The 14,189-nt window shown below is 34.9% G+C and overlaps 1 long non-coding RNA gene across 1 annotated transcript; it reads left to right on the top strand.

The window, feature by feature from the left end:
* The first annotated feature begins 3,425 nt into the window (after positions 1–3,425).
* LOC127808494 (uncharacterized) lies at positions 3,426–4,726 on the top strand. Its single transcript, XR_008024952.1, has 3 exons — positions 3,426–3,486; positions 3,795–3,888; positions 4,489–4,726. It is a non-coding gene; the product is annotated as an uncharacterized LOC127808494 (long non-coding RNA).
* The last annotated feature ends 9,463 nt before the right edge of the window (positions 4,727–14,189 follow it).

Raw genomic sequence — 14,189 nt, forward strand, 5'->3', positions numbered from 1 at the left:
TCCAGCAGCATTCATGGATCTTATGAATAGGGTGTTTAGGCCCTACTTAGATCTGTTCGTGATCGTGTTCATTGATGATATATTGATATATTCCTCGAATGAGGGCGAGCACGAGGAGCATTTGAGGATAGTGCTGGGAACCCTCAGGGAACATCAATTATATGCCAAGTTCTCGAAGTGCGAGTTCTGGCTATCTCAAGTTGCATTTCTTGGACACGTGATCTCGGCTGATGGGATCTCGGTGGATCCGACAAAAATTGAGGCCATTCAGAGATGGAAGCAGCCGACAAGCGTGACTGAAGTTCGAAGCTTTTTGGGATTGGCAGGCGACTATCGAAGATTCGTGGAAGGATTTTCGAAGATAGCTGCACCTATGACGAAGCTTATTCGGAAGGAAGTCAAGTTTGAATGGACTGCCAAGTGCGAGGAAAGTTTTCAGGAACTCAAAAGCAGACTAATCTCGGCACCTGTTCTGGCAATGCCTAGTGGGCCCGGTGGATATGTTGTATACACCGATGCCTCGAAGGTTGGTTTAGGCTGTGTATTAATGCAGCATGGTCGGGTGATCGGTTATGGATCCCGCCAGTTAAAAAGGCACGAAGTGAACTACCCAACGCATGACTTGGAGCTGGCAGCAGTAGTATATGCTTTGAAGATATGGAGGCACTACCTATACGGAGAGACATTTGATGTGTTCACAGATCACAAAAGTCTGAGGTATGTGTTCTCGCAGAAAGAGCTGAACATGAGGCAGCGACGGTGGATGGAACTCCTGAAGAACTATGACTGCACCATCTTGTATAACCAGGGCGTGCCAATGTGGTGGCCGACGCTTTGAGTAGGACTGTGCCTACTATGGCCGGGATGATGGCCCGTGAGTGGCAATTGTTGGAGGCTTTTAGCCTGATGACAGTCAGTGTAGTACCAAAGGGATCGTTTGTTCTAGTAGCTGGCCTAACGGTTTGCTGGATCTGAAGAACGAGATACAGGAGGCTAGTGGAAGTGACAGACGTATTCATTTATTGGTAGACGAGCATGGCCAGCCCAAGAGTTTGGATTTTGAGATACGGAATGGCATTCTCAGGTTTCGGGGTAGAGTGTATGTGCCAAACCTTCGGGAGCTGAGGCAAAAGATTTTGGATGAAGCCCACAGAGCTAAGTATACTGTGCATCCAGGAGCCACAAAAATGTACCGAGACCTTCGGGAAGTCTACTGGTGGCCTGGGATGAAGGCCAGCGTGGCTAGGAGGGTGGCACAATGCGACGTATGCCAGAGAGTGAAGATTGAGCACCAGAAACCCGCAGGGTTGATGAGACCCTTGGATATTCCCGAATGGAAATGGGAGCATATCACGATGGATTTCGTGACAGGGTTTCCAAGGAGTCGAAAAGGGTGTGATGCCATTTGGGTAGTGGTAGACAGGTTGACAAAATCGACACATTTCCTGCCTACGAGGATGGACCAATCGGTGCGAAAATTTGCGGAGCAGTACGTAAAGGATATGGTACGGCTCCATGGTGCGCCAGTAAGCATAGTCTCGGATCGAGACCCGAGGTTCACCTCAAGGTTTTGGGAGAGTTTACAAGAGTGTATGGGGACTCAGCTGAAATTGAGTACAGCTTATCATCTGCAGACGGACGGGCAATCGGAAAGGACCATTCAAACACTTGAAGACATGTTGAGGTCTTGGGTCCTTGATTTTGGTGGGAATTGGGAGAAGCATCTGCCATTAGTGGAATTCGCATACAACAACAGTTACTACGGCAGCATCGGGATGGCTCCTTATGAGGCTCTGTATGGAAGGAAGTGTCGGTCGCCCATCTGTTGGACCAAGGTAGGGGAACAACAGATGTTAGGACCAGAACTTGTGCAGCAAACTACAGATAAGATTCAGATAATCCAAGAAAGGATTCGAGCTGCTCAGAGCCGACAAAAATCGTATGCTGATCAAAAGAGAAGGGATCTAGCGTTCGAGGTAGGAGACCTGGTATATCTCAAAGTGTTACCCCATCATTTGGTGACTCGTGGAAGTGGCAAGGGAAAGCTAAAACCGAGATATATAGGAACGTATCCAATTGTGGAGAGGATCGGACCTTTGGCCTATCGATTGGAACTTCCACCAAGTTTGACTGGGATTCATAATGTGTTCCACGTCTCCCAACTTCGAAGACATGTACCAGATCCAACTCTCGGAGTTCGGGTGGAAACGATCGAGCTAAGGAAGGATTTGACTTACCTGAGTTGCCGGGAGCAATTTTGGATCGCCGAACTCAAGTGTTGAGGAATAAAGAGATTCAGTTAGTAAAGGTCCAATGGGGAAAGCACTCAGATGACGAGGCAACATGGGAACTTGAGGAGACAATTAGGAGAAAATATCCTCATCTGTTCGGGGAAATGGAAATAGTGTAGGAAATTTGTATTTTCCTTTCGAAATTTGTATTCCAGAGTGCAATATATATACTTAACTTTTGATGATTACGAGTATGTGTTAAATTTCGAGGACGAAATTTCTTTAAAGGGGGTAGATTGTAATACCCGAAATTATTAGAAAATGGAAGATAGAGATAATTCGAAAATAATTGTGAAGTTTGAGAATTTTTGGGCTTAAAGAGAGCCCAAACCAATACAGAATAGGGTTATAGAATTACCGAATTGACTGCAGGGACTGCATCGAGATATAGATTCCAAAGGAAAATGATACGATATCATTGGGCATCCCAAAATAGTATTTATGACATTGAAAGAAATCAAATTGGAAACAGTTTTCGGTACAGCTGCGGGTCAGGCTGCAAAACCGAATGATGATATGGGACTTTCGAAAAGTCAACGGAGACTGCAGGGGGCTCTGTTTTTATGTGAAGATCAACCCTGAAGTGGTTTTAAGATGAAACGATAACCCTGTAAAAAGACTGGGGCAAAAATGTACTTATCGAGTAACTTAGAGTTATTAATTTTAGAATTTCGGTATTTGAATCCAAGTGAAATTGATGTTTAAGGATGTAATTGCAATTGAGGAAATACTCAAGTGAAATGAGGGAGAAATTTGGGGTTTGATGTAATTTTTCCTTATTAATATAGTATATTAAGTAATATAATATATTATATTAAGATATAAATATATATATGTGTGTGTGGGGGGGCGTGATGGCCCATGGTTTCTTAGCAAAGAGATTGTGGCTTAATTTGGCCACTAGATTGAAGCAAATCTATGAATTAAAAACCATGGTTTAGAAATTAAAATAATGAGTTAAAGTTTGGTAGATTGAAGCAAAACCATGGATCAAAACCATGGTTTGGGAATTGGCCAATCTATGGATCAAAACCATGGATCAAAACTAGGGTTTGGGGATTAAAATAATGAAATAAATCTTGGTGTCCAAGGCAAATTTTGCCTATAAATAGGCAAGCTTGCCATTTGGATTTCCATGGAGAGCTTAGAGCTTGGAGCTTGGAGCTTGGATGAGAGCTACTTGGGCAATTCATAGGTAAGTTTATCTATATTTATTTTTTTATGCAATTTAGTTATTTAATTAATTTAGTTTAAATTAGTTTAGTAAATTATTTAGTTAAATTAGTAAATTAATTTGTTAGCCTAGTGAGTTTAGTATATAAATTACTAGGCCTTATTTCATGAATGTTGGTAGAAAAAGAGTGGAAAAATACTTAGGTTTAGTATTGTTGTGAATTTTCGAAGGATACGGTGGTTATGGAAAAATAGGAAAAATAGAGGAAAATTATGAAAAATCTTAGAAAATTAGATATTGACTTTCCTTTGAATACATATAATGTCTAGGGCATCTTTAAGTCTCGAGGTTTAGCAAAAGTGCATTTGGCACGTAAATCGAGGACGGGCATGCATCTCGAGGAATCTCGAAAAATAGTCCAAGGTGAGTGATTACACTATCCAAACCTGATTTTGTGAATGGTTCTACCTTCAAACTGTTGTTCTTGCATGAGGTTTTCTATAAACCTATACGTGTTATGATTTGCCTATATGAGCATGCTACGTTGTCAAATTATGTGATTTTTGTGCATATCAAAATATCGGTTCATGTGTCGTTACATACTTGAAATATGTTTTTAAACTGTTGCATTCATGAAAATTCGTGTGGCCATACTGTTATACCTACATGTTGTTGACTGAGGGCAAAAGCCGGACATCCTCCGAGAGGCGCTATGCACGCGCCAGTGAGAAAACTCTCGTGAGGAATACCGTGAGCCTAAGGGATGGCGTGTGTGGTATTTGCATGAGTTCTATGAAGTTGGGTCGGGGTGGCATGGTTAGGGACTTCCCGAGAGGCGCTGTCATGCGCCATTGAGAAAACTCTCGTTGAAGGATGCTAACATGTTCACATGGCACTTCAAAATAGATCTCAAAGGTTTTGCATTCACTTTATAACTGACCATGCATATAAACTGTTTTGAAATCCTCACTAGAAGATTCATGTTCTAATTGGACTATGTCCCTGGAATATTTCACATTCCAGGTTCGACCAGCAGCGCAAAAGGAAAAGAAATAGCGGAATGGTAGATTTATGTTGCCGCATGTGGCACACTTATCATGTCTTTTATTATGTATGATGTATTAAATGATGTAAACCCTAGCATGTTTTGATTATATTTGAGGCATTCAGTTAATGTATTGGGAGACATCATCATGTATTTCGTTTGGAGAACTTTTGGAACGATTTCATTTATTAAGTGATGTAATATGTTTATGCACTATATCAGGTTCGATCAGTCTTTCGTAGTCGCTATTTTATTGCCTGTCTTAACTGTCTATTTATTGAATTTGTTAAGTTGAGAAGGCAAGACTTGGAATTTGGGATTTTATGGTTCTTAGAAATTGATTGGATAAAAAAAAAAAAAATATTCCCAAAATTCTAAGTAGAAGTAACGCTCCAAAAAGCGGGTCGTTACAGAAAGGAGGTTGACCTTTTGAATATCGAACCCATCGGTGTCACTGAACTGATCCATTCTAAGAAGTGGGAGAAGTTTTGTTCCATGCCTCACAAGGTATATCCAGCATTGGTGCGCGAATTTTTGGCAAATTTCAACTCAAACATTCTTGGGGTCGATGACGACGAGGACGACAACCATGCATTCCATACTTACGTTCGAGGGATGTGGGTACCATTCAGTCCGACGATGATATAATAATATTTTCAAGTGGTCGAAAGGACAAACGTGGCCGACATCGAGGACTGGAACCAAGTTGCTCGTTGTTGTTTCAATGAAGACATTACGCCGTAGTGGCCTCGTAGCAACACAGTGATGCATAATGAGCTGAACCTCAAGCTTAAAGTGCTTCACTATATTCTTGCCTATAACATTGCTCCTTCCTCCCATATGACAGAGATCCATCATTCGCGAATGCAACTGCTTTACATATTCACCATGGGGCATGATTTGAAATTCGATGAGTTCATTTTTCACTAAATTATGGCATTAATCCATACCAAAGGCAATAAGCGGCGGATATACTTCTCGTCTCTCATATCGGCATTGTGCAAGAAGGCACGAGTTCCTCTATCATCCTCTAAAACTGATAAGGCGAAGCCCTTCACCACTGGCCTCTATACAATCCGTCAGTCCCAAACTCAAATTGCTCAGCACCAACATGCGTCACGCTTAGCAGATAAAGCCAAGGGCGATGAAGCTGAGGAGATCATGAAACCAGAGTTGCAACTTGCATTTTGACCACCACCCCGACGGTGACCCTAAGGGGTGAATTTTGGCACTACTCTAAAAGCCATTCAAATCCAGCTACAACAAGATAAAGTGAACACATCCAGACAGTTCCAACTCCTACAAGCGGGACTTGATGAACTTTGAGCGAATATGCCTTCCAACCATGCGTCTATGATGACCATGTTTGCCTAGCTCATGCAGCCACGAGACCTACCACCACCCCCCTCATAAGATCAATGATTTTCAACCCAACGCAAGAGTTAACAAATCCGAGGAATGAAAGATTAAATCATATAAAGAACGACGATGGATTCATGAACGCTAACGATTTTGATTTTTGAGTTCCAAAACTATGAACATTGGGTGAAGATGATGTTGTGATATTGTTTTATCCAAATAAAAGTGCAATTTTTAAACAGTAATTTAATTTTGGGCCAATTAGGTAACTAGGAAAACCCCATGACAAAAAACATAAAAAAATAAAAAGGTTTAATTTTAGTTTCTGGTTTAGTTGACCTATCGAGTTTAGTTGGCTAACTAAACCCAGATCGGGTTTCGTTGGCCCACCAAACCTCGTCATCAAGTTTAGTGCCTAACAAAGCCAGATTTTTTTTTTTCATTTTTTTTCTTACAATCTGTGGGTTCCACTATTATTAAAATGATCTATAGTAACGTTATCTTGTTTAATTGAATGTAGAATGCCAACAAAATCGTCACTTGGTGCATTAGATGCAATTAGGTGACTTCGATCAAGTGTTCAACTACCTACTAACCATAAACATTGGACGAAAATGATGTTGTGATATTGTTTTATCCAAATAAAAGTGTAATTTTTAAACAATAATTTAATTTTGGGCCTATTAGGTAACTAGGAAAACCCCATGGCAAAAAATATAAAAAAAATGGAAAGGTTTAATTTTAGTTTCGGGTTTAGTTGACCTATCGGGTTTAGTGCCCAACAAAACTCGATTTTTTTTCATTTATTTGCTCTTTTTTTTTTCTTACAATCCGTGGCTTCCATTATTATTAAAATGATCTCTAGTAACGTTATCCAGGTTAATTGAACGTAGAATTGATGTTGCACCTTTTTATATATTAGTTTTGATGATGAAAAACATCTATTAGCTTAATCTCTAAGTCATAAGTCAAGGTTATGGTTTTTAACATATATTAATTTCAATATCAAGTATTATTTTATTCAAAATGAAAACCAAGTTAAGTTCATTCTTATACATATAGAGATTTGCAAAAACAGGTATTGTGATTTAAAAGAATCTCCTAAAGTATTTTTCAAAATTAGTCTCGAAATCATTGGTTAACATAAAGCTAAAATTGTTCTAAGGTAAAAGACCAACTAGAACATGATTTTGAAAATGTTTTCTTTTGGAAAACTATCTCTCGGTATTTTGATATCTAATATCCATTGATATTAAAACGATTTTTAATGAATTTTTCATTAAATAGAATGTATATATTTTAGAGGTGGTAATATTGCTAAATTTTGAGTTTGTACTAAAATCAAAATTCTACTTTCTTATTGTTATGAATTTTGATTTTTTTTATATTTTTATTGAATCCAAATAAGGTGTACTTGCTTATTTACATTTATGTATTAAAGTAAAAGGTAAAATATAAATAAATATAAATATGTTGCAATGTATACATGTTGGGGATTGTGCTTTCAAGTAAATCCTTCTGAAAATCTATCATAGTTCTATGCATGTTTCGAAATTCCTTTGAAAATGTTTTCAATGTTTTCTAGTGTATATGCTATTTCGAAACATTTATGTGATGCATATGTTTTGAAATCAGTTTTTAAAGTATGTTTCGAAACACATATTCTATGTTTCGAAACCTTTGACATTCTGTCAGCAGATTATTCAAAATTGAGATACATGTGTGTTGTAATTTTGTATTTATCAAAATGCTTCTCTATAATTTGTTTAATGCATTCTCCATGATCTGAAAATTCAAATTCAAATTTGAAGTGGAGAACATTTTTAATCACAGTGGGCATAAGACCTTGTCTCCCACTCAATGTTGTCTCTAAGTGCAAGTACAGCTAGAAAAGTTGTATGTTTCGAAACATGAGGAGTATGTTTCGAAATCTTAGTGTAAATTTGTGATGTTTTGAAATCTGTATGCTATGTTTTGAAACCTTTATTTTTGTCTTGTCTCTAACAGCTATAAATGACCAAATTTCTATCTCTTGACATAAATAACAGGTGTTTGAATACAAGAACAAATAAGAACAAGAGAGCACACACTAGAGACACATACCAAAGGATAAATGGAGATCAAAACGTTTATTCATACTTTCAAAGAAGATATTCTACAAATCCTATTCTTGTGCATTACAAGTGTGAAAAGGAGAAGCAAGTGCAAACAATGAGTCACATCTTTTCACCTTTCCTTACCTCAAGCTAAGAGGTTTGTGCAGCCATTGGTAAAATATTTATTGCTATAAATTCAATGGGCTGTAAAGATAAAACTTTATTTATCTTGATTGTTGTAAGGTTTGAGTTGAGCCTAAAACTCATTATGAAAAATGTTTGAGTTGAGCCTAAAACGCACTTGGTGAAAGGTTTGATTTGAGCCTAAAACCCACTTTGTGAAAGGTTTGAGTTGAACCATATAAACTCATTATACAAGGTTTTGGGGTGAACTGTGGTAAAATCCTTATTGTGGTTGATCACTAGTAAAAAGTGATTGGGATTGAAAAATTCTTCAAGTGAGTAAGCTTGAAAGTAGTATACTAGGTGGGGTGCCGAACCACTATATATCTTGTGTGCACTTAATCTTTTGCTTTTACTTATCAATTAGTGCTTGATCTTTCATAAGATTTGTTATCAAAGACTAAAACATATTTTCCTTAAGCATAAATTTATACATATTCATATAAACATATCTTTGATATACAAACATCTTTGGAATACTCTTACTTATGTAAATCATCTTTCCCAAAGATCATTTTTGGAAATACATGCTAAAAGATTTCAAATCAAGCAAAATATAAAAGTATATTTTGAAACATACAGTTTATATTTCAAAACAAACTATAACAGTAAGGTATATTTGGAAACATATAAAATAGGTTTCGAAACCTATTATATATGTTTCCAAATATACTTAACAAAAAGGTTTATTTTAAGATATATACCCTACATTTCGAAATATAGTGTTTTGTCATCAACCATTATTTTAATTATTGAAAAATCTATACAAATTCTAATTCACCTTCCCTCTTGGGATATATTTGACATCATTAGGACCAACAAGAATGCCAACAAAATCGTCACTTGGTGCATGGGATGCAATTAGATGATTATCGATTAAGTGTTCTAACTACCTATTAACCATGAACATTGGACCAAGATGATGTTGTGATATTGTTTTATCCAAATAAAAGTGCAATTTTTAAACAATAATTTAATTTTGGGCCTATAAGGTAACTAGGAAAATTCCATGGCAAAAAAAAAAAAAAAATGCTTAATTTTAGTTTTGGGTTTAGTTGGCCAACTAAACTTGGATTGGGTTTCGTTGGCCCACCAAACCCGATCATCGAGTTTAGTCCCCAACAAAGCTCGATTATTTTTTTTTCATTTTTTTTACTTTTTTTCTTATAATCTATGGGTTCCACTATTACTAAAATGATCTCTACTAACATTATCCGGGTTAATTGTGTTAGTTTCAAATGATGGCAAATATATCCCAAGAGGGGGGTGAATTGGGAGTAGGGTAAATTTTTTTATAGTTTAAAGATCTATTGATTGCAGAACACTAAGTTTCAAAATATCAATGAGTTTGTTTCAAAATCAACTTTTCTGTTAAGTATGTTTCAAAATCAACCCTTTTGTTAAATATGTTTCGAAACCTATTATGAAATGTTTCGAAACTTTGTTCTCTATTTTGGTTATTTTGAAACTTTTGGCTTTTGAAACATTTCTTTTGAAAGTATGAACAATGATAATAGGCAAGTAAAATAGTAAAGCAAAGGCACACAAGATTTATAGTGGTTCAACACCCCATCTAGTCCACTACCTTCAAGTTTACCCACTTGAAAGATTTTCAAACATAATCACTTTTACTAGTGATCAACCATAACAAGGGTTTTACCACGGTTCACCCTAAAACCTTGTACACGATGAGTTTTTATGAATCAACTCAAACCTTATACCATAATGAGTTTTACGACTAAACTCAAACCTTACAATCAACAACAAGATAAATAAAATCTTATCTTTTACAATCCAATAGATTTAATGTAATGAAATATCTTATCAAATGGTTTTACAAACCTCTTGGTATAAGGTGCTGAGAGCTTAAAAGGATGAAACGTCGGTTTCAGTTTGCTTCTTCTTTTCGCACCACAATGCACATAAAGAATTGATTGAATGGATCTTATTTGAGAGCTAGTTGAAAGGTTTTCGTTCACTTGTGCTTGTGTATGTATCAATATCTCTTGTATGTGTGTTCTTGTATGTATGCTTGTGAGTTGTGCTTCTTATCATAAAAGAACTGATATATATACTAAGAAATAGAATTTTGGCTAATTATAATCGTTAGAGACAAGATGTTAAAGTAGGTTTCAAAACACACCTCATTGGTTTCAAAATAACACACTTTTACACTAAAGTTTCGAAACATATATCATATGTTTCAAAACATTCAGCCTTTACAACTGGTTATGCACTTAGAGACAAAATGAGTAGGAGACAAAGTTTTATATTTTGACATGATTTTGTTTTATTCTCCACTTTCAAACTTTTGAAATTGAAACAACAAAGTATGAAGATTAAATCAAAAGTAACATTTTAAATAACTTTTGGATTCAAAGGCAAAAGCATGTCGATTTTTCAAATATTCTACTATTAGAGATAGATGTTTCGAAACATGATATGAAGGTTTTGAAACATACTTCAAAAACATATTTCAAAATATATGCAACTCAGATTTTAAATACTCTGTTGACAGAAATGACAGAAGTTTTGAAACATATTATATAGGTTCCGAAACATATACTTAAATCTCAAATAGGTTTTGAAATATAGCATGCAATTTTAACAAACATTGAAACCTAATCAAAAGACATTTCAAAACATGTATAGAAACATGACAGAATGATGTTTTGAAACATGAAAACTAAGTTTCGAAACATGATACATGAATTTTGGATTTTTCAAACATTTGAATATTCGCGCTAAACATTCTTCATGTATGTTTCGAAATATGAAAACTTTATTTCGAAATATGAGATTCACATAAAAAAATTTCATTCTAAGATAGGTTTTTCATCAGACACATTTTTTCATATATCAAAAAATATGATACAACAAATTGAACGTAAAATGCTAACAAAATCATTACTTGGTGCATGGGATGCAATTAGGTGACTATCGATCAAGTGTTCTAACTACCTACTAACCATGAACATTGGACCAAGATGATGTTGTGATATTTTTTTATCCAAATAAAAGTATAATTTTTAAACAATAATTTAATTTTAAGCCTATAAGGTAACTAGAAAAGTTTTATGGCGAAAAAAAAAAAAGGTTTAATTTTAGTTTTGGGTTTAGTTGACCTATCGGGTTTAGTTAGCCAACTAAACCCAGATCGAGTTTCGTTGGCCCACCAAACCCAGTCATCGGGTTTAGTGCCCAACAAAGCCTGATTTTTTATTTTTTATTTTTTTGCTTTTCTTTTTTTCTACAATCTGTGGATTCCACTATTACTAAAATGATCTCTAGTAATGTTATCCATGTTAATTAAACGTAGAATACCAACAAAATCATCACTTGGTGCGTGGGATGCAATTAGGTGACTATCGATCAAGTGTTCTAACTACATATTAACCATGAACATTAGACCAAGATGATGTTGTGATATTGTTTTATCCAAATAAAAGTGTCATTTTTAAACAATAATTTAATTTTGGGCCAATTAGGAAAACTCCATGGCAAAATATATATATAAAAAAAAAGGTTTAATTTTAGTTTCGGGTTTACTTGACCCATCGAGTTTAGTGCACAACAAAGCTTGATTTTTTTTTTTCAATCCATGCATTCTATTATCACTAAAATGATTTCTAGTTATGTTTTGCTTTCAATTTTGTGGTAGCGTTGCAGGCAGTTGGCGACGGTGGTGGTTTTGCACGACGATGGCAGTGTTGTAAGTTGTTGCAATGGCTTTACCTTTATTTAAACTCCAACTATTAATAACATTATTAATTCTGTGTGTTTCGTTGAAGTTGAGAGTTGTTAAAGTAGGAATCATTATCCAATCCTTGTGGGTACGATACTCTATTCATCACTGTATTACTTATCACGATCAATCCACTTGCGGGATAGGATGCCACCAAACCCGATAGGGGTTTTTTTAGGCACATAGTTTCATCTTTTTCGATTATCTTTCACTATTAGCTTTCTTTACATTTACTTAATTAAAATTTTATAAAATTTAGACAGAATCTCCCTTGTTTCTGGGTTATTGAACCTATATTAGAGACTCAGTCTCTCTATCTAACAACATACTACCACACAATCTTTCAATCATCAGTTACAAGTTTTGGTAAAGGAAATTGAAATATTACAGTTGTTAAAATATGAATAAATCTCAGCATAAATAATAATGTAAAAAACAACATTTATTTCTGAAACTAGAAAATATATTTGAGTGATACTGTATTAGAAGCCTTTTAGTCATCTTCTTCCTATCATGGAAGTGATTTTTGAGCATTACTGAAATACCAAAGATTATATGGTCAATAAGAAATCCATTAACACTGTAAATGCGTGTAAGAGATCACATTATTGTTCAAAAGATCTGACAATGATTAATAAGATAAGTGATGACACTGTACCATGCGTGAATGACTTTATGTCTATTGATTGTCTGCATTGTTTCCAATATTATTATTACCTAGAATGCACAATCATACATGACACCAACTATGAGTATGTCCAGTCTCTTTTGCAAATGTTGTATTTTTGACTTGCCCTTGTAACAACCCTGTCAGCAACCCTAGATTCCCGAGTAGAGGCTGTGCTTAACTCTTGATAGAGGAAGTCCATTCATTAGGGCAACTAAGATGGTTGTGTCCTTATGCACCGCATTTTTCACTTTTTTTCCTTCTACGAGTTTCCCCAATGGAAGAAATCTGACCATCTCTCGATCTAGCTAGTTGTCTTCTTTGTATGGATGGGAGTACAACAACACCTCTGACGTACGCAGGAATAACCCAAGTAGACTTGTTGGGGAGATGATTGATATGAGATGCATATGCGCATCTAATTCAGTCTGTAGTGTAATATTGATGGCAAAACGTATGGTAGTGCACACGCATTAAACTGTCACGTACGACAAAGAAATATAGAGTCTTAATATATCATATTAAATAATGAACGCAAGTTTTTGTTCTTTCTTAGCATGTTTCACCAAGTACTTGTTCCCATGTATTATAAGAACTACATGACATCCTCGATCTAATGTTTTGTCATGGACAAAGTTGATATGTGTCACTGCAGTAGAGGTAACATCAGTTTCGAGTCTGGCAACAGTAGTACGCTTACCACTGAACCATTTCTAAAATATATGTCTCAGAAATTCATGTATACTTGTTATAAGCAACCGGCGTGCTTTTAATATAACCAAGATAGGTATATATGCATATACGTAATATATATGTACATATATGCATGAATATTTATATATATATATGTTTGTGTGTATTTGTATATAGTATATATACACATATAATTTATATTTATATATAAATAATAGATATATATAAATATTTGAATATCTTCATATGTAATTTTGACTTATAAATAATTCACTTGTATTCATATTTCTATTTTTTTACAACAGAAAAATAATTTTGTGAATAAACAAAAAATTTTATCAAAAAGAAAATCATTTACGAATTCCCACAACTCGCTTACTCATATGATTTAATTATCAAACGATCAGAAGTCGAATTTATTTACTTGGAAATATTTTGCCTTCCATTTTCTATTTGCCTTCTACAAAGTCATATTTTCTTGTTTTCTTGTCCTTTAAAGATTAACATGCTACTTGTTTACTCTCATGCTATCTCCACTCTTAATTTACTTATTTAGGCTATTCTAAATCCTTATTTAGGCTAATAGGATAATTACATTTAGTTTTTAATTCCTTTTCACCAGGCTAATCTTTAATCTCCATATTTAACATGGGATTAATTTGTCCTAAAAGAGAGGTATTTCACAATCTCAAAACAAATCAATTTTGTTCAAGGTTGAACTACTTAATTAAATTAGGATTCTCTTTTATATAATTAAGAGATAAACTCAATTATGATCCAAAATTACTTCTACAATCTAGAGATTAGCTTGAATCTCAATAAATTTAGGATTAATTTTTTTTTTTAAATTTTTAAGAAAACCATTTTCAAAAATATCTAATTTTTTTAACTTCTTCTAAGATTATCATCCGCAAATGATTTCTCACAAAGTGATTT

The sequence above is a fragment of the Diospyros lotus genome, chromosome 8, assembly GCF_014633365.1.
Source record: "Diospyros lotus cultivar Yz01 chromosome 8, ASM1463336v1, whole genome shotgun sequence".
Taxonomy (NCBI): domain Eukaryota; kingdom Viridiplantae; phylum Streptophyta; class Magnoliopsida; order Ericales; family Ebenaceae; genus Diospyros; species Diospyros lotus.